The following is a 25942-nucleotide window of genomic DNA, read 5'->3' as shown; positions in this document are numbered from 1 at the left end:
ACAGGAATTAAATGGTACGAGTGTGACTTGAGACGGCCACGTGATCAGACCCGTTTCTTTGCAATGCCTGACACCTCCGCGGGATTCCTCACGAGACAGTTGCTACGATAACCGATACGGATTTGAGTACCTAAACCTAGTGCCCTTTGTCATACGAAATCTGTGAACTTTTGTCCAGTTTGGAGCAACATACACAAGAGCTAAACAACATGGAGCGAGCTAGTGGACATCCTTCCATAGCAGCGCGAGACACGTGTCTGACTCCTGTTACTTCAAAAGCTCATGTTCAGCAACCTTAGGGTGAAATCTGGACATCTTTCAGAAGAACAGTCTGTGGCCTGCAAACGTATTACAGTTCTGTGCAGTGCCAAAAATCTAAGGATACCTGGGCTTCACTCCCTGGGAACGCCAAAGGACGTGGACAAACCCAAGAAAACCACCAAAGAAACTTAAAGGGCTACTGTAAAAACAGTGCAAGAGAGCAAAGGAGAGATTGGCTGTAACCTGCTGGAGTCATCCTAAGGAAACAAACACGCAGTACAAAGAGCCTAGTTTCTAAGAGAAGAAAAGGAAAAACCCAAAGGGAAAAAGTGCTTGTGAAACAGGAGGCAAGTGTAAAACAGAATGTCCAGATCACAGGCTATAAGAAGCCACAAGTAAAGTAGAAATTGCACAACTCTTGCACTTCGTAGAGCTTACAGTGAAAGCAGCTCGTGAATCAAACGCGCTGTAATGCCTGTGCATCAAGGGGAGGAGAGCAAACATAACCGTGTAGCAGCCCAGACTGGTGACCAGTTCTGAACGGGTCTCAAGTGCAGAATGGTGCACAGAAAGAAAGGTTTGCACTCACAACACCTTTCCTTGGGTTTTTTTGCCAGCTGCAGCAGTGCCTGATCTAACAGCAAGAAAAACTGCACCTGTGGAAACCCCACTGATGAGCTCAGCCGGCAAAGGGAAAGGGGCCAATTCATTTGTAGTACTTCAAGTCTTCCAGGCGAATCAGGATTCCACACACACCTGCTTCACCCACACACTGTTGTCCTTCCCTGCTCATTGCAGAGAAGGCGTTTCTAAGCTCTTCTGTCTCTGATACAGTTCACCTCATCAGAGCCAGAAGAAAGGAGCAGCTAAAGCACATTCTGTCACCGGCTGGTAGCAAGTAACGGACAGGGAGCACACATCTCACTGCAAGCACGCACGTCAGGTACACACACAATGACAGAGCACTGGGGAAAAACATTTCATGCATCACTTTGCGGTAACTTCCCGAGCAGCAAGGGGAGAACTTTTGCCGTACGTGTTGGATCCGGGCCTGGCAAGCACTGCCCTGGAGACGCGCAGCTGCCGGGTTCTGGAAGGGAAGCAGCAGCTGGAGCCCCTCGCTGAAGCGGCAGAAGCGAGAACACGGTGTGGAGGGTGTACGTGACCTCGGTGGAACACCGGTGGAGGACGGGAAAGGGAGCCCCTGGGCCTGGGAAAGCTGCGGAAGCCCCGTGCCCTGGCAGCGACCCAACAGAACCCTGCCACGGTCTGGAAGGGACTGGGCGCTGCTGGGAAGTCGTTGCCTGGAAAGCAGGGGGGTACAGGCAGGAGGCCGCTCTGTTGGAGTAAGGGAAGAAGCTGGCTGGACGGCAAGGTTGAGGAGCCTGTCCTGCAGTCACCAGTCCTGCAAAACAAAGGGAAACGAGGACTAAGGGAAGGAGTTTTCACTAGCCCTGAAAGGCAGGATGAGGAGCCAAGGCTCCACGACGTTCCCTGGGAAGACCACCTTTGCTCCAATGCTCTTAATCCAACAACAGACTCTATTCTTACACCTAAACATACAGTAACTGCTGTAGCAGTACCACCTGAACACACAGGAACATCAGTGCTGTGCCAACACACAGTCATCTCTGGAGCATTCAGTCTCCTGAAGCCCTCAGGAGCAAGGGATCGCTACCTAGAAATGTGCTCTTGTAAATCAAAACGGGCAGGAGCTGACTAAACGGGCACGAGTCATTTAGGAAGTGCTGTGCGTTACAGCAGGCAGCGAGTTGAAATGAAAGGGGAATCGTTAAGCAGGGCTCTACCAAGCTCCAGCGCTGACAGCACACGGGCAGCCAAGGCAAGGGCAACGTCCAAATCCTAAACGAGACTCTGAGAGCCCCTCATCACAAGTCTGTCAGTTTGTCAAGGAAAACAAACCCAGAGCCAGCTTTTTTCCAGGTAGCTCACCCGGTTCAGTTACTGTTTCACGAAGCGGTACCTGCCCTCAGAGCGTTACCCATCGCTTCACGCAGATTTAACGACAGCTTTTGGAGCAACCCCTCAAGGAGAAGTAGCGTTCACCTGGCAGGGCCGTGCCCGCTCCACAGAGACGGGGTGAGGGTGCTCTTACTGCAGCCCCCGACAGAGGCCCTCTCGCAGCAGACTGAAGCACACGCGAACCCCGCTCCCCGTGCCTGCTGGCAGCACATCTCCCTGCGCCAACAGCAACGGCTTTCCCGCAGCGGCGGCGCTGAGCGGCCGCCAGCAAGGTCCGGCAGCCCTGCTCCCTGCGGGGGTGGCGCTCTACGAAGCCCCCAGCCCCCAGTGCTTCTCGGCCCGCAGCCCGGGGCCACCCCAGCTCACCGGGCCTGGCAGCCTCGCCGAGCGTCGAGGGCGGGCGCTGGGAGCGCTGGGGCGGGCGGCTGGGCAGCTCCGGGCCGGCCGCCAGCTTCGCCTTGTTGGCCCTCGTCAGGCGCTTGAGGCGCACGAGGAGCTCGGGGCGGTCGCGGCGGAAATGGGGGCTGTGGAAGTGCAGCAGGGGCCCGGCGGAGCTGCCGCCGTCGCCCCCCGCCGGGTCCTGCAGGGGCCCGGGCCCCGGCCCCGGCCCCAGCTTGCGGAACCCGTACAGGTTCAGCTGCCGGATGAAGCTGGCGAAGTTCCTGGTCTTGAAGAAGTCGGCGCCCAGCGCCGCCCCCTCGCCGGCCGGCTCCGCGCCCAGCAGCTCTCGCTCGAAGAGCCGCTGGTCGATGAGCAGCCCCTCGCCACGGGCATCCCAGCGCACGGAGCCGCAGCGCGGGCTGTTCACCAGCTGCCAGAGCTTGGCCGGGAAGTGGCTGGGGTTGACAGCGCCGGGCAGCCGCTGGCCCTCCATGGCGCTCCCCGACAACGGACGCCCCGGCCGCTCGCGCTCCACCGGCCGCCGGGCAACGCCCGGCCCCATCGGCCCGCGCTGGGGGAGCGACACCGGCCCGCGGCCGGCTTCAGCCCGCGCTGCCCGCCGGGGCCGGCCCCGCCACCCCCTCGCCTCGGCACGGCCGCACCCGCAGCCCCGCCAGAGCCCGCCGGGCCCGCGGCGGCTCCCCGCTCCCCCAGCCCCGCCGCTGCCCTCGCCCGCTCCCCGCTCCCTCAGCCCCAACAACGGAACCATGACAAGAACTTAAAAACCCGACCTGCAGCAACGAGAGGAAAGCTCAAACCTCGTCGCTGCGAACAGCTCTCCAGCAAACTGCTCCTCTAGAGCTGGGCAGGGAACGGGGAACACGAACCAGCAGCGATGCACAATGCAAGTGCTCAGCACCCCATCAGCGATCCCCAGCCGGACCCGAGCGGCCATCTGCGCCTTCCGGGTGTCTCCCCCCAGTGTCTGTACCAGGTGTCCTGGCTCTGCTTCCTCGTGGCTTCCCGTGCCCTCCCTCACTGGCAGAGCAGGAGAGACTGGAAAGCCCTTGCTCAGCCAAAGTGCTACTGAGCAACAGCTAAAACATCGGTGCGCTGCCAGCGTGATTCCCGGAACCAAGCCGGAACACGGCACTGCGCCAGCCACAGCGAAGAGAATCGGTTCTAGCCCAGCCAAAACCAGGACAGTATCCACCCCTTATTCCGTACCATTCCCATCATGCCAGGTCACTCGATGTGCCACGACAGAAAGCTCATGCTGCACATCACCTACACAGCTATAGCTTGGGAACAGAGCCACCAGCATGGGAATCCACCCTTGCTTAGCCACATAGAAGTGCATCTGTGCTGCCTACAGAGTGCACTCTCAAGCGCCACCGAACCAAGCTCCCTAAGTGGAAATGTGCACATCCTGCTCCTATGGCTATGTGTTAGAACAGAAACAAGTAACTGGACATGTTCTACACAGGGAGTCCTCCGGAACCGTGCTGCCAACATGGATATCGTCACTTGCTTACACACGTCAAACTCCATCCCTGTAAAGCCTCACTGAACAGCACTCTCTGATGATCCTCAAAACAGCTCCCAAAGTGTGAACGTCCAAATTCTGATGCTAACAATACAGTAAGAAACAGAAAGCTGGTGCTGGGCATCACGTAAACATGGTGCCTTCCGCAACAAGGACACCAACATGGCAATCCACCTCTGCTTAGCCACCTAAACATACACCTGTGTCTGACCGCACAGGGCAGCACTCTCAGACACCCCAGAAACCAGGTCCCTATGTGTGAATATCCATGCCCTGCTCCTAAGCCTCACGTCTTAGGACAGAAACAAATAGCTGGACATGTTCTACACGGAGAGCCCTCTGGAAGGGTGCCACCAACATGGATATCCTCTCTTACTTATCCCACACAGAACTCCATCCCTAAAGCCTCACGGGTCACCACTATTCAGTGACCGAGACACCAGCTCCCTGAATGTGACCCTGATGCTAAGCCTAAGGTGCCAGGACAGAGAGATGGTGCTGGGCATCAGCTACAAACGGCGCTCCCTGCAACAGTGCCACCACCAGCGCAACCCACTGGGGTGTCAGCCCCCGCTCCTGTTTTGGTTTCTTTTTTCCCTTTCTTTTCTCTCCCCAGATTTTTTCCCATGTGTTTTTGTTCCACTCTTTTTAACCCCACGGTTATTTTATGCCCGCGTTTTCCCCCTTCCAGTTCCCCTCCTGCTCCCATTTTCACACACACACACACCCCCCCCACACCCCCCACTTTTTAATGATTTTTCCCCACCGGTTTCTTTTTTTTCTCTCCCTCCAGAGTTCTTCGGGGATTTTTTTTCTCCCCCCTGCCCCCTCGTGTTTTTTTCGGAGGTGGCTCTTGGGGTTTTTTTTTGGGGGGGTGGGGGGGTTATTTGTCGGTTTTTGTTTATTTCGAAGGTTTTCTTACTTCTGCTGGAGTTTTTTCCATGTGTTTTATGTTCCACGCTTTTTCCCCCAGGTTCGTAGGTTTTTATCCCAAGGATTCCCACACGCACCATTCCCTTCCCACTTGTTTCCCCACCCCCATTTTCCCTTCTGGTTGGTGCTTTCCCCACAGTTTTCCCCCTCCACTTTTTTTCCCCATCCCCCCCCCATTTTCCCCCCATTGGTTGGGGTTTCCCCACAAGGATGGGGATTTTTTGACACCTCCCCCTTTTTTTGACTCTTACCCTCCCTCCAGATTTCTGGCTTGCTGTTGGCTTTTAATAGGTGTTTTATCCTTGGGAGTTGCCCAGCAATTAATTAATTGACTTTGGCATTCAGCTGAAGGACATTTTTCATACCTGTGTTTAAATATTGATGTTAACAAGCCATCATACCCGTTCATAGATTTACAGATCCCTAAAGATAAGCAATAGGCATATTTTTTAATAAAGCCTAATCTTTTTGGCAAGAAGCATCGAGTCTGCCCGGTTGTGTAGCACTTGCAGCTTTTCCCTATCATTTTCCCTTCTGGTTGGTGCTTTCCCCACAGTTTTCCCCCTCCACTTTTTTTCCCCATTCCCCCCCCCCCCATTTTCCCCCCATTGGTTGGGGTTTCCCCACAAGGATGGGGATTTTTTGACACCTCCCCCTTTTTTTTCCTCTTACCCTCCCTCCCCACCCCCCCGGGGTTTCATTTGATTTTGGGGGGAGTTTGTTTTTAGTGATGGGTTTGAGTGAGGAATTTTTCTGCCATTCCCCCCCCCTTTTCTTTACTGGCCCTTTTCTTCCCAAGGTGGTGTGCGGCTTGGGTGCAGGTTTTGTTTGCTTGGGTCTGGTTTTCTGTTTTTTCCATGTTCCTTTTCCTTTCCTGGATTTTTTTTTTCCCCACCTTTTTTTGTTCAACATTTTTTAACCCCCCCGAGTTTCCCCCCCACCATTTTTTTCTCTCCACCGGTTGGGAGGGGGGGGGGAGTCCCCCTGCCTTTTTCTCCTCCCCTCCACACTTCCCCCCCCCGGCCCCCCCTTTCCCTCCCCCACGGGGTTGGGTTTTTTGGTTGGTTTTTCTTGTTCTTGGGGCTTTCTCCCTTCCCCTTCCTTTTCATTTGCTGGGTTTCCCCCAGGTTCGTGCTTTTTGTTTGTTTGGGGGTTTTTGTGGGGGGTGGTGTGGTTTTTGTGGGGTTTCTGGGATTGTGACGTTTTGCGTTTTCTTTCTGTTTCCCCCTCCCACAAAGATTTTTTGGGATTTGTTTTTTCTTTATTCCCTTTTTCCATTTTTTAAAAGTTAAAATTATTTTATTTATATTTTGCTGGAGTTTATCCATGGTTTTTATCAATGCATTTTATCCACTTCCCCCCCTTCCCCCTCGCACTTTTTTTCCCCCGTTCTGGCTGGTGCTGTTTTTCCACACAGTCCGTCCCTATCCCCCCACACCGCCCCCGGCGCTTTTCCCCCCTCTCCCTTCTCCCCACCAAATCTCCCCCTCCCCACCTTTTTTTTTTCCTCCCTGGTTGGTTGATTTCTTCCCCACGGTGTTGGGGTTTTTTTGCGCGCCCCCCCCTCCCCCTTTTTATTTTGGCTGGGATTTTGCTCCAAGTTGGTGTGGAATTTTGGGTGGAGTTTCTGTTTGTTTGGGTTTTGGTGGGGTTTTCCCCTTTTTTTTTTCTTCTTTTTTCTGGTTTCTTTATTCCTGGATTTCCCCACACACACACACGTTTTTTTGCTCCACATTTTTTACCACCACCACCCCCCCCCCCCCCAGTTTTTTCCCCTTTCCACCCCCGCTTTTTTATCTCCACCGGCTGCTGGGGGCTTTCTTTTTTCCCCGTTTCCTTCCTCCCCTTTTTTCCCCTCTCCTCCACACACCGCACCCCCCCCAACCCCCCCCCCCCCCCCCGGATTGGGGTTTTTGCCTGGTTTGGTTTCCCCTTTTTGTTTCCACAGGTTAGTGGCTTTGTTTTCCTTTTTTCCTTTGGTGAGGGGCTGGGGGTGGTGCGGTTTTCGTTGGTTTTAAGGTTTTTAAGGCTTTGTGACTTTTCCCCCAAAGATTTTTTTGGGTTTTGCTTTATTCTTATTTTCTAGTTTATTAATATTTTATTTAAATTTTGCTGGATTTCATCCATATTTTTTGTTCCACTTTTTTCCACACACACACACCTCCCCCTCCCACTTTTCCCCTACCCTTTATTTTCCTTCTGGTTGGTGGGGTTTCCCACACTGCCTTTCCCCCAAACCGCTGCCCCACTTTTCTCCCCTGTCCCTTCGCCCCCCAAAACCTTTCCCGACTGGATGAGGGCTTTCCCTCAAAAAAAAAAAAAAAAAAAAAGAATGGGGAAACGGAATTTTTGGTTGATACGGGTGCAACGTAATCAGTTTTAAACAAAGCTTTAATGCCTTTGGGGACGATTATATGATGCTAAAAGGGGCGACTGGCCAAGGTGAAAAGGCTTATTTTTGTAAACTACTAAAATATCAATTGGGAAAACAATGGGGCATCCATAAGTTTTTGTATATGCCTAACTCCCCAAAAGCTCTTTTGGGGAGAGATTTGTTAGAACACTTGGGAGCGACCATTACTTTCAAAGGAGGCGAGATCACCTTAAAAGTAAAGGACCAACAGTATATAGAGATGTTAAAAGCTTAATTTTATACAGATAAGCTCAAGGAGAGAAAACAGTCAGTCAGGATTAAACAATACCCCCTGAAGAGGGAAGATAGGGAAGGAATTTTTTCCAAATGACTGAGAATTTCCTACAGCTAGGACTGCTAAAAGAGTGCCAATCTGATTTTAACACCCCTATTTTACCTGTTTGTAAACCTTATGGGTAATACCGGGTGGTAATAGTAAATTCATACACTTTGCTAACATACTTAACATCAGAGCTAACTTGATTTACTGTTCTAGATTTGAAGGATGCTTTCTTTTGCCTCCCTCTCCACAAAGCCAGCCAGAAAATCTTTGCATTTGAATGGAAAAGCCCTAAGAGTAGGTGCAAAATCCAGCTCATGTGGATGGTGTTGCCTCAGGGATTTAAGAACAGTCCCACCCTGTTTGGAGAACAACTTTCAAAAGACTTACCCTGGGAAGCCCCACCGGAAGAAGAGAAGTTACTGCAGTACATAGATGACATCCTAATAGCTACCCAGACAGAAGAGGCCTGTGTGGCCTGGACAGTATGACAGGATGGTGTAGATTGTGGATCTACCATCATGGACTAATTGTTAAGCCTCTATATGCACTACAACAAGAATCTTCAGTGACAAGAGAAGCGACTTAAGCCTTCCACCAATTAAAAACGCCTTGAGGTCGGCACCAGCCTTAGGACTCCCAGATGTGAGTAAACCATTCTTTCTTTTCTCCCAATAAGAAACAAGAAATTGCCTTAGGAATACTAGCACAGGACTTGGGCCTGTAAGCAATTGGACTCTGCAGCTGAAGGATGGCCTGGATGCCTCAGGGCCGTTGCAGCAGTTGTACTACCTTGGGCCAGAAAATGTGCTGGTGTCCCATACAGTGTCTGCAGTGCTGAAAGTGAAAGGCGGGCACTGGCTTTCCCCACAAAGGTTTCTGAAATATCAAGCCATCATGGTGGAGCAAGCCTCAGCAGAGACTACTGAGGCCACATATTCCAGTCGTCCGGATCTGAAAGATACCCCTTTAGACGACGCAGAAACCTGGTTTACTGGGAACAGCTATGTCATCAGTGGAAAACGACATGCTGAAGTAATAGAATCCAGACCGTTACCCATAAACACCTCTGCACAGAAGGTGAAATTGATTGCTCTGACTAGAGCTCTGGAGCTGGCAAAAGGAAAAAACATAAATGTCTATACATGTGGAGGATTGGCTTGTCGAAAAAGGTCAAAAGGTCACGCTCCCATCAACAAGCTGAAACAAGACATCTGTGTAGAACATGGTGCAAACCTCTCATGCCAGATAATGAGGAAATGAAGGACACCGGCAAACACCAACATACTATGACCAATCACAGCCAAGGCCACTAAGTGATAAGTGCATGAGAAGGAGAATGGGGGGGGGGGGGGGTGCACGGTGTAGCTGCAAAAATGTAGAAGCTATAAACCAATGATCTTGTAACATGTAAAAGCTATAAGCCAATGATCTCTGTATGCAAGGTATATAAGGATCCATCTGCTTAGCAATAAACTGAGACTTGTTGGTCATCATCTGATGAGCTCGTCTCCCAGCGGTTCCCACATATACAGACTCAAGATATGTATTCGGAGTTGTGCATGCACATGGTGCCGTTTGGAAGGAGAGGACTGTTGAATTCACAAGGAAAAAAAACATTAAACATGCACAAGAAATACTGAGACTGTTGGAAGAGGTCCAACTACCTGAGAATATGGCAATTATGCACATCAAGGCACACCAGAAGGTGAGCTCAAAATTGGAGGAGGGAAATGAGCTGGCAGACAGAGAGGCAAAAGAAGCTGCAAAAGGTGAGATAACAATTGAAGGAGCTTTAATTCCTGATGGGAAAATTTCTCTAAAAGGTAAGCCAAACTATAATAAAGAAGATCAGAAATTAATTGTAGGTCAAGATGAAGGGTGGGCTAGTACACCACAGGGAAAGATAATTGTTCCCTCATCTTCGTTTGGTCCTTAGTAAAGAATGCACATCAAAACACACTGGGGAGTCGATATAAATATTTGATAAGCAAAATTATGCTATTATTCAACAGGTAACTCACCAGTGTGATCACTGCCTCCAAACAAACCCCAAAAGTAATCCTAAACCCAAAATGGGTCAAATTGGGAGGGACAACAAACCAGGACAACAGAGGCAGATCAACTTTACAGAACTGCCAAGAAAAGGAGGATATAGATATTTGTTGGCACTAACGGATATCTTTTCAGATTGGCCAGAAGCCTTTCCAACTAGAACTGTGAAGGCCTGAGAAGAAACGTAATTGATACTAAGAACATATGCCTTGATACAGAATGAGGCACTTATCATTTTGAAATCCATCCAGACATTACTCAAAGGACTGTACTTGTATATTGTACTTGTATATATTGTGTATGTGTATGCTTAAGAACTGCTTGTGCTGTTGTGAGGATAATGATAATGAAATCATGACTGTTAAGGATCATTCTAATTTTGTTTTTATAATTTTACTAAGATCACTGCGTGTGACTTTGCATATTCAGCACCAGTTATATCCCACCAACTGATAAAATCCAGACCTGATAAGAGGGGTCCAAACAGGCATCCATCATAATATGGAAGAAATAAGCAGAGTCTGCTGGTGACCTTGTGTTAGAACTCTGAAAAGAAGCAGCTGAATTGCTTCAATTTCTGTTTTTAAAGGAACGACTTACGGATGATGGGATTGATGGAGACAGTGGAGAAGATGCAGGTGAAGATGCCAATACAATGCAGGAGCCTGGATTCATGGCTTCTGCTTGGTCCTTTATCACAATGATACGCGGATTGACTCCACAACTCGTTCAAGTTGTAAAGTAGGTATGCTTTATTCAGCGCTGAGGTGCATGGGGATCGTTCCTCCAAAGCATGCACACCCAGGGTCGTTTTTCCTTTACATTTATTCCCTAATGCCTATACATATCCCCCTTCGTATTCTGTCCCCGCTTCGTATTATGATGAGCTAGAAGGTCCTTTGCGCCTGCGCAGTGCCCCCTCTGGTCATGGGCAGGGGTTGACTTTCTGTCCAGGCATTACAGCATACCTTATAATATAACACATAGGAGTCTCAGAAGACAGTCAGTTCTTCCTCACCATCTCTTCAAGATCAGGTTTATTTGCATATTGCCCATCACGATCCACATCCACGTTAATGGCTACCTGCTGTTGGCCTCACTCCTGCCTTAAGGGGAACCCATCCAGCTTGGTGTCTGTGTAAGAAAAAGGAAGAGCTGAAAAGCAATCTTTTGAATGGAACAAAAAGGTTTTTCTGCTATACCTGCTGCCTAAATACAAATGTCCAGACCCGGCTCCTAAGCCTAACGTGTTAGGGACGAAACAAAAATCTGGACGTGTTCCATAGAGGGAGCCCTCAGGAACAGTGCCACCAACAGGGATAAACTCACTTATGTACCCACCTAAAACTCCACCTGTGTGAAACTCCATCTGTGTAAATAAAGCCTCACTGGACACCACTCTCTGGTGACCGAGTCTTCAGCAGTCTATGTGCCAATGTCCAGACCCTGTTCCTAAGACTAATGTGCTAAGACAGAAACCAGGACCTGGGCATGTCCCGCAGATGGTGCATTCCAGAACAGCCCCTCCAACACGGATATCCTCACTCACTCACTCACTCACTCACTCACTCACTCACTCACTCACTCACTCACTCACTCACTCACACACCTAAAAGCCCATCTCTAAATTCTCACAGGACACCACTCTCCACTGAGATGCTTTGGGGGATGCTCCGGTGACCCCCTCGCGGACACACCGGGACCGGGCACCCCCGCCGCCTCCCCGCCACTTACCGGGGCGCTGTCGGACGGGCGCACCCCGAGGGCACGGACCCGGAGCCGCCGCTCCCCAGCAGCGCTCCCAGGCGGTGCAGCCGCTCCAGGGGCTCCTTCTCCTTCCCTGTGCGCCACACGCGGCCGCTACCGCTGCGAGCGGGGCCCCCGCCGGCCCCCACCGCCCGCTCCGCTCCGGGCCGAGCGGAGCCGTCCCCTCCCTTACCCGGCCTCGGCTCCGGGCGTGCACTCCCCGCCGGTGCCCCGGCCAGCGGCTCCACCCCCGCAGCAGCACCACGGGCACCTTGCCCGACCGCTCTCCCGGTGCCGCCGCGGGCACCCCCGCAGCCGCACCGCGCACCGGCGGCTCGGGGGTCCCGACGCCGAGCGACCGGGGCCGGGCGGAGCGGGGCCTGGGGGCGGGCCGGGGAGAGGCAGGGGGCGGTGCTGCCTCGCCAGACCCAGCGGCAGCGGCTCGGCCAGCGCCGCCACGGCCGGGAGCGGCAGAGCCGAGCGGAGCGGAGCGGAGCGGCGCGGAGAGCCCCGGCGGGAGGCCCCGGGGGCTGGGGAGAAGCGGGGGGCACGGACTCGGGGAGCGGCGGAGGGAGGGCTCCGAGCCGGCGAGAGCCAGCGGGATCATGCCCCCCCCGCCCGGCCGCAGCATCCCCGCGGCCGAACCGCGGCCGAGCCCCCCGCGAGGAGCCTGCTCCTCCCTTGAGCCCTTTTCCCTGCGGCCTCGCCTCTGCCCGGCGTCCCCCGGGCCCCGTCCCGCCCGCTCCCCCCGGTGAGCGCCGCCCTTGCTCCTCGCGGGCAAACCGCAGGCTCGTGTCGTCCCCCCCGTCTCGTAGGGCTGGATCCAGCCTCCCCCGTGCTGCTCTCGGGGGCTGCTCCTGGGCACCGCGGCTCGGAGAGCCCTTGGGGAACCTGCAGCGTCAGTCTCGCTGGGAGGCAAACCTCTGGGCCCCGCAGCAGCCGCCCTTGTGCTCCGCAGCACGCTCGCAGCATCCTTCATCCCGCAGTTCCGTAATAAAGGGATGGCTTCGTCACATCAAGTGCTTCCTTTTATTTCAGTCCGCATGGAAAACAAGCGAGATGCCCGCCTTCCCCACACTGCGCACTATTAACACAAACCCCGCCGGCTCAACGCTCGGCACCCAGGGGAGATGCAGCTTCCCGAGGGAGAGGTCTCCTCCGCACTGGTCACTCCAGGGCTCTCGCTCCTGGAATACCCCACGGTCACCGTGGTGGCCCGGTCACGATGGGCTTCTCCACTGCAACCACAACGGCTTTGTGCTGGCGGCAGCATCGTGCCCGTGGCCATTGGGCACCCAGGGATGCGCCGCACGGGGACCAGCCTCTGCCCAGCCGGCTCGGGGAGGTCCCTCACGGGCTGCTCTTCCTCTGCGCCTTTCGTCCGGAGCTGGAGCGTGCGAGGGGTCACAGCTCAGCCTGGGCAACGGAACAGGGCATCACGGCCACCTACGAGCAGCGGAGAGTGACCGACGTTCGCACGTCAGGGAATCGGGGAATCCCAGCCTGCTTTGGGGTAGGAGAGTCAAAGGCAGCCAAGTGGGATGGCACAATTGACGTTGCCGATGCATTGTCTCAATCCCTTTGGCAGCAGAGTGCAGGCCAGTTTGCTGATACTCGGAGGGCCGTCCAATACACTTGGAATCGAGTGCCGCAGGGATGGAAAGGTAGCCCTACCGTCTGCCATGGGCTGATCCAGAAAGTACTGCAACAGGGTGAAGCCCCACAACACCTGCAGTACCTTACACCGACACGGTGTGACACCGTTCAGCAGCAGCAGAAGCTTTTTAGACAGGGAGGAAAATAATCCAAAGCCTTCCCAAGACCGCTTTTGCCATAGGATGGAGCAAGGTCAAGGGACCTGACCAGGAGATTCAGGTTTGGGGAATAAAGCGGCAAGACGGACGTCAGCAGATCCGCACAGACGTGATCAGCAAGGGAACAGCAATGCCTCCACCAACCAGTAAGAAACAAACACGAGCTTTCTCAGGTGTTGTGGGGTCTGGAGAATGCACATCCCAAATTACAGTCCGGTTGTGAGCTTTCTCTATCATGCGACCCGCAAGAAGAATGATTTCGAATGGGGCTTAAGAGCCTGAGGGTTTGGGTCCCTTTTCCAATTGCGTGGTCAACACCTGCTTACCTACAAAGAGAGCCCAGATGCTTGGCTTCCCTACCCTCTAATTCCAGGCTGCCAGCTCCATTATCCCAGCATCGGAGCAGCCAGGACAGGGAGCGAGAGCTTCCCTCTGGTTCTGCCTCCTCCTCTCTTTCTAGCGCTGGCCCTGCGCCGTCCTCTGTCTCTACACGAGCTGACTTTCGTGTCCAGTTCTTCTCTGTACAGGGGCAACGGATAATGGCACAGATTGGTTCTTCGGTTCAGCCCAAGTGCCTGCTACCAGGGCTGGAGTGGCCGCCAGCGTCTGCTGTCAGGGCTGGAGCAGCAGCAGTGTCTGTCACCACGGCTGGAATGGCTGGAGTGCTGTTGCTGAGGCTGCAGTAGCCGCAGTGCTGGTTGCTGGGGCTGGGGTAGAAGCACTGCCTGCTGCTTTGCCATGAGATCCAGGGACCTTTTCTCCTTGAGGGTACTGGATAGTGCTGAGCAGGGCTCGGTGGGCAAGGGGCAGGCCCCAGCACGTTGTGCTGATTTTGCCTCTCTGGTATTGCCAGGACGATGCTTTTCCCAGCCAATGGAGTAGTTCTCCTGGATTTTGCACTTGTTCAGGGGTGAAGTTCCACAGCGTTGCAGGGGCCCCTGGCCTAGGTACCTGCCCATACGATCCCACACACCCTGCTCCCGTAACTGTACAGCCTCGGGGAAAGATGTCTGGGGGTATGCTCACATCGTTGTTTACCCTTAAGCAAGACCTGAACCATACGCAGCAACACGCTGGTTCCCAGCAGAGGAGCAGGTTGGTTTCATGGGTATTCAAAGGACATTTGAAGTGTCTGAAATTCTGAAATGCTACCGTAAAGAGCCTGGTGGGGAGGTGGAAGATGTGGGGGGACGTCTCCCCCATAGGTTGGTCCTCCGAGGAGAAAAAGCAGGAGGTTTAGTTATTAATAGTTCCCACAACGTGGATTGCAAAGTCCAGGGGGGATGACAATGCTGAGAGCACAGACCAGATTGACAGTGTCTAGTACAAAGATGCCGGCACTATTCTTAATATCAAGACACAAACACGGCTCTTTAAACCATAAGATTTATTATCACTATAAACATCGAGAATGTTATAAATAACAATAAATTTATTAATAAAGCTATAAATAACATACAAATTTATGAATAGAGCTAAAAGAACAATTTTATTAAGAAAGCTATAAAAACCCTACGAATTTGTGAAGAAAGATATAAATAACAATAAATTTATTAAGAAAGCAATAAAAAACATACAAATTTGCAAAGAAAGATACAAATAACAATAAATTTATTAAGAAAGCAATAAAAAACATACAAATTTGTGAAGATATAAATAACATACAAATTTATGAATAGAGCTGTAAATAACAATAAATTTATTAAGGAAGCTATAAATAACATACAAATTTATGAATAGAGCTGTAAATAACAATAAATTTATTAATAAAGCAATAACAAATTTATGAACAGAGCTATAAGTAACAATAAATTTACTAATAAAACTATAAATAACCCATAAATTTATTAATAAAGCTATACATAACATCCAAATTTATGAATATAGCTATAACAATAATTTATTAAGAAAGCTATAAAAACAAATTTATGAATAGAGCTGTAAATAACAATAAATTTATTAAGAAACTATAAATAACATACAGATTTGTGAAGAAAACTATAAATAACAATAAATTTATTAATAAAGATATAAATAACAAATTTTTGAATAGAGCTATATATAACAATAAATTTATTAATAAAGCTATAACATACAAATTTATGAACACAGCTATAAGCAACAATACATTTACTAATAAAGCTATAAATAACATACATTTATTAAGATATAAATAACATACGAATTTATGAAGAGCTTTAAATAACAAGAAATTTATTAAAAAAGCTATAAATAACATACTAATTTATGAATAGTGCTATAAAGAACAATAAATTTATTAAGAAAGCTATAAAAAACATACAAATTTGTGAAGAAAGATATAAATAACAATAAATTTAATAAAGCTATAAATAACATACAAATTTATGAATCGAGCTATAAATAACAATAAATTTATTAATAAAGCTATAAACAACACAGAAATTTATGAATAAAGCTATGAATAAAATACACATTTATTAATAAAGCTATAAATAACATAAATTTATAAAGATATAATTTACAAAATTCTGAATAAAGTTATAAATAACGTATAAATTTATTAATAAAGCTAAAAATAGCAAATTTATTAATAACACTATAAATAACATAATTTATTAATAAAGCTATAAAGACCACAGAAATCTATTAATAAAGCTATGAATAAAATACACATTTATTAATAAAGCTATAAATAACATATAAATTTATAAAGATATAATTTACAAAATTATGAATAAAGTTATAAATAACGTATAAATTTATTAATAAAGCTAAAATGAGCAAATTTATGAATAACACTATAAATATCATAAATTTATTAATAAAGCTAAAAAGAACACAGAAATCTATTAATAAAGCTATGAATAAAATACACATTAATAAAGCTGTAACATATAAAGATATAATTTACAAAATTATGAATAAAGTTATAAATAATGTATAAATTTACTAATGAAGCTAAAAATAGCAAATTTATGAATAACACTATAAATAACATAAATTTATTAATAAAGCTATAAACAACACATAAATTTATGAATAAAGCTATGACTAAAATACACATTTATTAATAAAGCTATAAATAACATATAAATTTATAAAGATATAATTTACAAAATTATGAATAAAGTTATAAATAACGTATAAATTTATTAATAAAGTTAAAAAATAGCATACAAATTTATGAATAATGCTATAAATAACAATATATTTATTAATAAAGCTATAAAGAACACAGAAATCTATTAATAAAGCTATGAATAAAATACACATTTATTAATAAAGCTATAAATAACATAAATAAGGATATAATTTAAAAAAATATGAATAAACTTATAAATAATGTATAAATTTATTAATAAAGCTAAAAATAGCAAATTTATGAATAACACTATAAATAACATATATTTATTAATAAAGCTAAAAAGAACACAGAAATCTATTAATAAAGCTATGAATAAAATACACATCAATAAAGCTGTAACATATAAAGATATAATTTACAAAATTATGAATAAAGTTATAAATAACGTATAAATTTATTAATAAAGCTAAAAATAGCAAATTTATGAATAACACTATAAATAACATAAATTTATTAATAAAGCTATAAACAACACAGAAATTTATGAATAAAGCTATGACTAAAATACACATTTATTAATAAAGCTATAAATAACATATAAATTTATAAAGACATAATTTACAAAATTACGAATAAAGTTATAAATAACGTATAAATTTATTAATAAAGCTAAAAATAGCAAATTTATGAATAACACTATAAGTAACATAAATTTATTAATAAAGCTATAAACAACACATGAATTTTTTAATAAAGCCATAAATAACATACAAATGTATGAATAAAGCTATAAATAACAAATTTATAAATAAAGCTAAAAATAACAAATCTGTAAATAATATACAAATTTATGAATAAAGCTATAAATAATGTCTAAGTTTATTAATAAAGCTTAAAATAACAAATTTATGAATAACCCTATAATATAAATTTATTAATAAAGCGATAAATAATGTATAAATTTATTGATAAAGCTTAAAATATTTATGAATAACCCTATAAATAATATAAATTTATTAATAAAGCTATTAATAACACATTTTTTAATAAAGCCATAAATACCATACACATATATGAATAAAGCTATAAATAACCTACAAATTTATGAATAATGCTATGAATAACATATAAATTTATGAATAAAGCTATAAATAACAAATTTATGAATGAAGCTATAAATAACATACACATTAGTGAAGCTATTAATAACATACAGATTTATGAATAATGCTATAAATAAGATAAAAAATTATGAGTAAAACCAGAAATACCATAAAAATTTATGAATAAAGCTATAACAAATTTATGAATGCAGCTATAAATAACATAGAAATTTATAAATAAAGCTAAAGATAACAAATCTATAAATAACATTAAAAAATTAATAAAGCTATAAATTACAAATTTATGAATGAAGCTATAAATTACATACAAATTTATGAAGCTATCAATAAGATAAAAAATTATGAATAATGCTATAAATAACATACAGATTTATGAATAATGCTATAAATAACACATAAATTTATGAATAAAGCTATAAATAACATACGAATTTAGGAATAAAGCTATCAATAACACACAAGTTGATGAATAAAGCTATAAACAACACACAAACTGATGAATAAAGCCATCAGTAACACACGAATTGATGACTAAAGCTACCAGTAACTTCAAAGTCCGGAAACAGAAGAGGCGTGACCCTGAACCCAGGCCCCAGTTCTGGGCACTCGCAGGAGGGAACCAGCCGGCAGCTGCTCCACGTGTTCACCGCTCCTCACTCTGGTGTCTTCCTCCAGAAGCAGCCCCGCTTACAGGCTCCACCTTCCGGCTCGTGGGGGTCTAGGAAGCAAACGACACCCAGGAAGCATCAGGCCTTGCCTGCGGCTCACCTGGCAGCACGCGCAGCAACTGTGCTGCCATCGGGGACAGTCCGACCTGGCCAAAGGCGGCCTGCCACTTGGGAATCTGAGGGTGCTTTTCTCCTGTGTTTCAGCACACGTACCAGCAGGCTGCTCTGAAACGTCTTTAGTGAGCTGAGCCAGAAAGGTTGGACTCGTGCACTCACTTTGGCAGCGTGCGGGGCTTTTCCCCTCTTACTTCAACGGTCACCTCATTCGTCAGTGCTCCCTTTGTGGCACTCTCACCCTCCAGCAAACATACCCGCAGCCTGCATCTCAGTGCCGTGCAGGGCTCTGACACAACTCCCGCAGCTTCAGCTTTTACTGACTGATAGAATTTATTCCCTTCTCCCCCCAGGAGTCCTCGGCACCAGCTTATCTATAGAAGCCTGTCGGGAGGTACGCTAAGAGCTCGTACGAGTGTAATGGTTGAACTGAAGGCCCGGTGAGGTACTTACACTGCAGACAGTAACTCAGCTCTTGTGATCTCCCCTTCCTGGAAGAGTTTCAGAGCAGCTGTCTTGGCCACCTCTAACAAACGCAGGATCTCTTACCAGGGACTTACCCTGCTGTGAGCTCTGTCTTCTCTTCCTGCACTGACGTTTTGCAGGGGATCCTGGCTCTTCTGCAGCTTTCTTCGCCGCCTCGGTTCCTGATGGCAGCTCTCTCTCTTCCGTCAGAGATCCGCATTCTACACTCGCATTCTCCTTTGAATAAACACACCAAAACCGAAATAAACCCAAAGATCACGCGATAGCTTCCCAGGGAGTTTTACCTCCATTTAGCACTTACGTGCTCTGCACTGAACAGTGCTTCCACAACAGCCATTTCGGACTGGTGAGCTGGGGTGGGATCCAGTCCTTCTCCCCGTTCTTCAGGGGCTCCCTGTGTGGTCACAGAGTCTTGCGCCGTTTCAGCAGCAGCGGCGCTTTCTATGGCCGCATTGAGGTAGCTTTCAAGCAGCTCTCCATCCCAGCTTTCCGCAGGCTCCGGTGTCACCACATCAGCGCTGCGTGATGCACACATCTCATTGAAAATCTCAAACACATCTTGGTAACTGAATTCCGGCAACTTCTCCTCGCCCTCAGATGCATGATGTGCCCCATCAGAGGGCGGGCATTCAGCTGCAGAAGGTGGCTGCACGTCAGGACTCTGCGAGAAACAAAATACAGGGAATTGCTAGATCCAAAAATCACAACCATTTTCAGTCAGGGCTGACAGATTTTCCCACTTCTGAGGACCGTGCAAGTGCTTACTGATGATGAGGACACAAGCAGGGCAGGATGATCAAGGCTGTAGCTGGCTGCATCCCTCAGCAGGACCTCGGGGAAGTGTCTGCCCCAGAGCACACACGAGGTAAACTGATTCTTGGCCAGAGCTCAGTGAGATCCACAGCCAAAGCACTGTCTTCTGTACCACCCGCACAGCCCCTGCCACCCTGCTCCCGGAGAAGTGATCGAGGCTACACTAAGGCTCGGAAATCTCAAGCCCGTTTGATCCCTTCTGCACACTGCTCCTGTTGTCCTGCTCAGAGGCAGTCAGGCACTGACCTGGCACCACTGGCTTACACCCCTGCTTGCCTTTGGACTGCTCACACGCAGGGGACCTTCCACCAACCTCTGCCCAGATGCACCAGCACCTTTTGACCGGCAGTTCCCTGCCTGCGGCTGCACAATCCAAGCAACCGCTAACCAGGAAGTGGTTAACCAGGAAGCTACCAGGCCACTTACTGGTTAAGTAACCAGCCCATCTCTTCTGACTCTCCGTGGGACTTGCTTCTCCAAGGAAGACCCTTTCGACCGTGTATTTCTATCACCTTTCAATCTAGACACACCGCCACCCCCTGACGACTCCTTTGGGACCATGTGCTATCCCAGACACTGATCTCAGCCTTCTGACACCGGAACTGATGTGACTGTGACTTCCCATCACTCACACTGATCCTCATGTGCTGGAGGGAAAAGCAGCTCACGATGGAAGAGAGAGGACAAAGATGCACCGCGTGGAAAATAAACACCAGCCTATCGATGGCACGACTGGCTGTTGGCTATTTCTAGCCTCACAGCAACGTTACCCTGGCCATAACCTCCCCAGCTTGGGTAAGCTCATATTAAAACAGGAAAACACGCAAAAAGGACAAAAGGTCGGTATTTGCAAGACAAGAAACTGGACGATCAGGCTTGCACAGGTCAACCCTTTTTCAGCACACACCAGCAGAGCTTGCTTTGCTTATCCCCTGTGAGGAAAAAAAGTAACTCCATGCTGCTGGAATGCGAAAGGAAGCCCTGGCATGTTTACTGAGGCTCTTTTGGTATTGCATAAGGCAGGCCACCCAGTGAGGGGCAATTTCCACCAGAATTCTAGAAAGCCTTGACAGGAAGCACTGGAGCTCTCCTAGATAGGGTATCTCTGAGCTGGGGCCAATTCCAAAAGTCAGCTTGGTTCTTCTCATGCATCCAATGAAACTCAGGACTGCCACAAGCTGTCTGGGGCACAGAAGTGGAGCTGATTCCCAGTATCATAACATTAAAGAATCCCATTTTGTGCAGGCAAGGGCTTTCTTCAAAGACAAACGGAGACTCAGGAACTAAAGCGAATTATGGTGAAGTCAAACATAACACTTTTACGGGAAAAAACCCTCCGCCGATGAGGACACCCGCTATGCCGCTGCCCTGAAACCTTACCTGCATTACAGCACCGCCCCTTTCGTGTTTCAAAGCGGTGCTTTGGAATGGGCATTGGCAAACCACGTTACTTTCCCTTTCCAAAGCAGAGCAGTCCCAAAGTCCTCTCCTTCCTGCCGCAAGCCCAGAACCCTGCGGTCCATGCACGGGGTCTCCTCCCTTCCCCCTGCTCTCTGTGCGCTGCACTCACCTGCACAAAGCCGCAGTCGGTGGACGCCGCAGCACTGGCGCTGACAGTCAGAGACCCTCCCTGGGCAGGGGGCAAACACTGCAGGGTGGCTGCAAAATTCAAACACAGGGATCAGACTGACAGAACCGGTGCCCAGTGTGCACAGTTCTGTTGCTTACTTGCATTAAACACTGCAGTAACCACTCCGTAAGATAACTCCCTGAAATGGATTATGACCTCCCCACTGACTGAGAGACTGAGCTCTCCACCTTAAAACATATTTCTTCTGAAGTATGTAGACACAGATCAAACATACGTCTTGTAGAATTAACCAACACACACACACACACACACAGAAACTTCCTATTCACTCTATCTTAATATCACCTTTTGGATTTGGCTGCTTGACTGTCTCAACACACCACACCACAGAAAGGGGACTCACACAGGAAGGGCCTGCATGTTCACACACACACTGGAATGAAAACGGGATCTTATTCCAAAAAGCAGCTCCGCAGATGAAGCAGTTTCTGCGGGTCTCAGGTTTTGGTGACACGCAGAGAGAGCGTACAAGGAAAGGCACTGCTGGCAGGACAGACAATCTTTAAAATTTGCAGTCCTTCCGGGCGAGAGAGAAATCCTTGATGAGATCAAATCTAGGCCCATGTTCACAGGAATTAAATGGTACGAGTGTGACTTGAGACGGCCACGTGATCAGACCCGTTTCTTTGCAATGCCTGACACCTCCGCGGGATTCCTCACGAGACAGTTGCTACGATAACCGATACGGATTTGAGTACCTAAACCTAGTGCCCTTTGTCATACGAAATCTGTGAACTTTTGTCCAGTTTGGAGCAACATACACAAGAGCTAAACAACATGGAGCGAGCTAGTGGACATCCTTCCACAGCAGCGCGAGACGTGTCTGACTCCTGTTACTTCAAAAGCTCATGTTCAGCAACCTTAGGGTGAAATCTGGACATCTTTCAGAAGAACAGTCTGTGGCCTGCAAACATATTACAGTTCTGTGCAGTGCCAAAAATCTAAGGATACCTGGGCTTCACTCCCTGGGAACGCCAAAGGACGTGGACAAACCCAAGAAAACCACCAAAGAAACTTAAAGGGCTACTGTAAAAACAGTGCAAGAGAGCAAAGGAGAGATTGGCTGTAACCTGCTGGAGTCATCCTAAGGAAACAAACACGCAGTACAAAGAGCCTAGTTTCTAAGAGAAGAAAAGGAAAAACCCAAAGGGAAAAAGTGCTTGTGAAACAGGAGGCAAGTGTAAAACAGAATGTCCAGATCACAGGCTATAAGAAGCCACAAGTAAAGTAGAAATTGCACAACTCTTGCACTTCGTAGAGCTTACAGTGAAAGCAGCTCGTGAATCAAACGCGCTGTAATGCCTGTGCATCAAGGGGAGGAGAGCAAACATAACCGTGTAGCAGCCCAGACTGGTGACCAGTTCTGAACGGGTCTCAAGTGCAGAATGGTGCACAGAAAGAATGGTTTGCACTCACAACACCTTTTCTTGGGTTTTTTTGCCAGCTGCAGCAGTGCCTGATCTAACAGCAAGAAAAACTGCACCTGTGGAAACCCCACTGATGAGCTCAGCCGGCAAAGGGAAAGGGGCCAATTCATTTGTAGTACTTCAAGTCTTCCAGGCGAATCAGGATTCCACACACACCTGCTTCACCCACACACTGTTGTCCTTCCCTGCTCATTGCAGAGAAGGCGTTTCTAAGCTCTTCTGTCTCTGATACAGTTCACCTCATCAGAGCCAGAAGAAAGGAGCAGCTAAAGCACATTCTGTCACCGGCTGGTAGCAAGTAACGGACAGGGAGCACACATCTCACTGCAAGCACGCACGTCAGGTACACACACAGTGACAGAGCACTGGGGAAAAACATTTCATGCATCACTTTGCGGTAACTTCCCGAGCAGCAAGGGGAGAACTTTTGCCGTACGTGTTGGATCCGGGCCTGGCAAGCACTGCCCTGGAGACGCGCAGCTGCCGGGTTCTGGAAGGGAAGCAGCAGCTGGAGCCCCTCGCTGAAGCGGCAGAAGCGAGAACACGGTGTGGAGGGTGTACGTGACCTCGGTGGAACACCGGTGGAGGACGGGAAAGGGAGCCCCTGGGCCTGGGAAAGCTGCGGAAGCCCCGTGCCCTGGCAGCGACCCAACAGAACCCTGCCACGGTCTGGAAGGGACTGGGCGCTGCTGGGAAGTCGTTGCCTGGAAAGCAGGGGGGTACAGGCAGGAGGCCGCTCTGTTGGAGTAAGGGAAGAAGCTGGCTGGACGGCAAGGTTGAGGAGCCTGTCCTGCAGTCACCAGTCCTGCAAAACAAAGGGAAACGAGGACTAAGGGAAGGAGTTTTCACTAGCCCTGAAAGGCAGGATGAGGAGCCAAGGCTCCACGACGTTCCCTGGGAAGACCACCTTTGCTCCAATGCTCTTAATCCAACAACAGACTCTATTCTTACACCTAAACATACAGTAACTGCTGTAGCAGTACCACCTGAACACACAGGAACATCAGTGCTGTGCCAACACACAGTCATCTCTGGAGCATTCAGTCTCCTGAAGCCCTCAGGAGCAAGGGATCGCTACCTAGAAATGTGCTCTTGTAAATCAAAACGGGCAGGAGCTGACTAAACGGGCACGAGTCATTTAGGAAGTGCTGTGCGTTACAGCAGGCAGCGAGTTGAAATGAAAGGGGAATCGTTAAGCAGGGCTCTACCAAGCTCCAGCGCTGACAGCACACGGGCAGCCAAGGCAAGGGCAACGTCCAAATCCTAAACGAGACTCTGAGAGCCCCTCATCACAAGTCTGTCAGTTTGTCAAGGAAAACAAACCCAGAGCCAGCTTTTTTCCAGGTAGCTCACCCGGTTCAGTTACTGTTTCACGAAGCGGTACCTGCCCTCAGAGCGTTACCCATCGCTTCACGCAGATTTAACGACAGCTTTTGGAGCAACCCCTCAAGGAGAAGTAGCGTTCACCTGGCAGGGCCGTGCCCGCTCCACAGAGACGGGGTGAGGGTGCTCTTACTGCAGCCCCCGACAGAGGCCCTCTCGCAGCAGACTGAAGCACACGCGAACCCCGCTCCCCGTGCCTGCTGGCAGCACATCTCCCTGCGCCAACAGCAACGGCTTTCCCGCAGCGGCGGCGCTGAGCGGCCGCCAGCAAGGTCCGGCAGCCCTGCTCCCTGCGGGGGTGGCGCTCTACGAAGCCCCCAGCCCCCAGTGCTTCTCGGCCCGCAGCCCGGGGCCACCCCAGCTCACCGGGCCTGGCAGCCTCGCCGAGCGTCGAGGGCGGGCGCTGGGAGCGCTGGGGCGGGCGGCTGGGCAGCTCCGGGCCGGCCGCCAGCTTCGCCTTGTTGGCCCTCGTCAGGCGCTTGAGGCGCACGAGGAGCTCGGGGCGGTCGCGGCGGAAATGGGGGCTGTGGAAGTGCAGCAGGGGCCCGGCGGAGCTGCCGCCGTCGCCCCCCGCCGGGTCCTGCAGGGGCCCGGGCCCCGGCCCCGGCCCCAGCTTGCGGAACCCGTACAGGTTCAGCTGCCGGATGAAGCTGGCGAAGTTCCTGGTCTTGAAGAAGTCGGCGCCCAGCGCCGCCCCCTCGCCGGCCGGCTCCGCGCCCAGCAGCTCTCGCTCGAAGAGCCGCTGGTCGATGAGCAGCCCCTCGCCACGGGCATCCCAGCGCACGGAGCCGCAGCGCGGGCTGTTCACCAGCTGCCAGAGCTTGGCCGGGAAGTGGCTGGGGTTGACAGCGCCGGGCAGCCGCTGGCCCTCCATGGCGCTCCCCGACAACGGACGCCCCGGCCGCTCGCGCTCCACCGGCCGCCGGGCAACGCCCGGCCCCATCGGCCCGCGCTGGGGGAGCGACACCGGCCCGCGGCCGGCTTCAGCCCGCGCTGCCCGCCGGGGCCGGCCCCGCCACCCCCTCGCCTCGGCACGGCCGCACCCGCAGCCCCGCCAGAGCCCGCCGGGCCCGCGGCGGCTCCCCGCTCCCCCAGCCCCGCCGCTGCCCTCGCCCGCTCCCCGCTCCCTCAGCCCCAACAACGGAACCATGACAAGAACTTAAAAACCCGACCTGCAGCAACGAGAGGAAAGCTCAAACCTCGTCGCTGCGAACAGCTCTCCAGCAAACTGCTCCTCTAGAGCTGGGCAGGGAACGGGGAACACGAACCAGCAGCGATGCACAATGCAAGTGCTCAGCACCCCATCCGCGATCCCCAGCCGGACCCGAGCGGCCATCTGCGCCTTCCGGGTGTCTCCCCCCAGTGTCTGTACCAGGTGTCCTGGCTCTGCTTCCTCGTGGCTTCCCGTGCCCTCCCTCACTGGCAGAGCAGGAGAGACTGGAAAGCCCTTGCTCAGCCAAAGTGCTACTGAGCAACAGCTAAAACATCGGTGCGCTGCCAGCGTGATTCCCGGAACCAAGCCGGAACACGGCACTGCGCCAGCCACAGCGAAGAGAATCGGTTCTAGCCCAGCCAAAACCAGGACAGTATCCACCCCTTATTCCGTACCATTCCCATCATGCCAGGTCACTCGATGTGCCACGACAGAAAGCTCATGCTGCACATCACCTACACAGCTATAGCTTGGGAACAGAGCCACCAGCATGGGAATCCACCCTTGCTTAGCCACATAGAAGTGCATCTGTGCTGCCTACAGAGTGCACTCTCAAGCGCCACCGAACCAAGCTCCCTAAGTGG

The sequence above is a fragment of the Lathamus discolor genome, chromosome 4 (assembly GCF_037157495.1).
Source record: "Lathamus discolor isolate bLatDis1 chromosome 4, bLatDis1.hap1, whole genome shotgun sequence".
In the NCBI taxonomy this organism is placed as follows: Eukaryota; Metazoa; Chordata; class Aves; order Psittaciformes; family Psittacidae; genus Lathamus; species Lathamus discolor.
Note: the sequence above shows the minus strand (reverse complement) of the source record.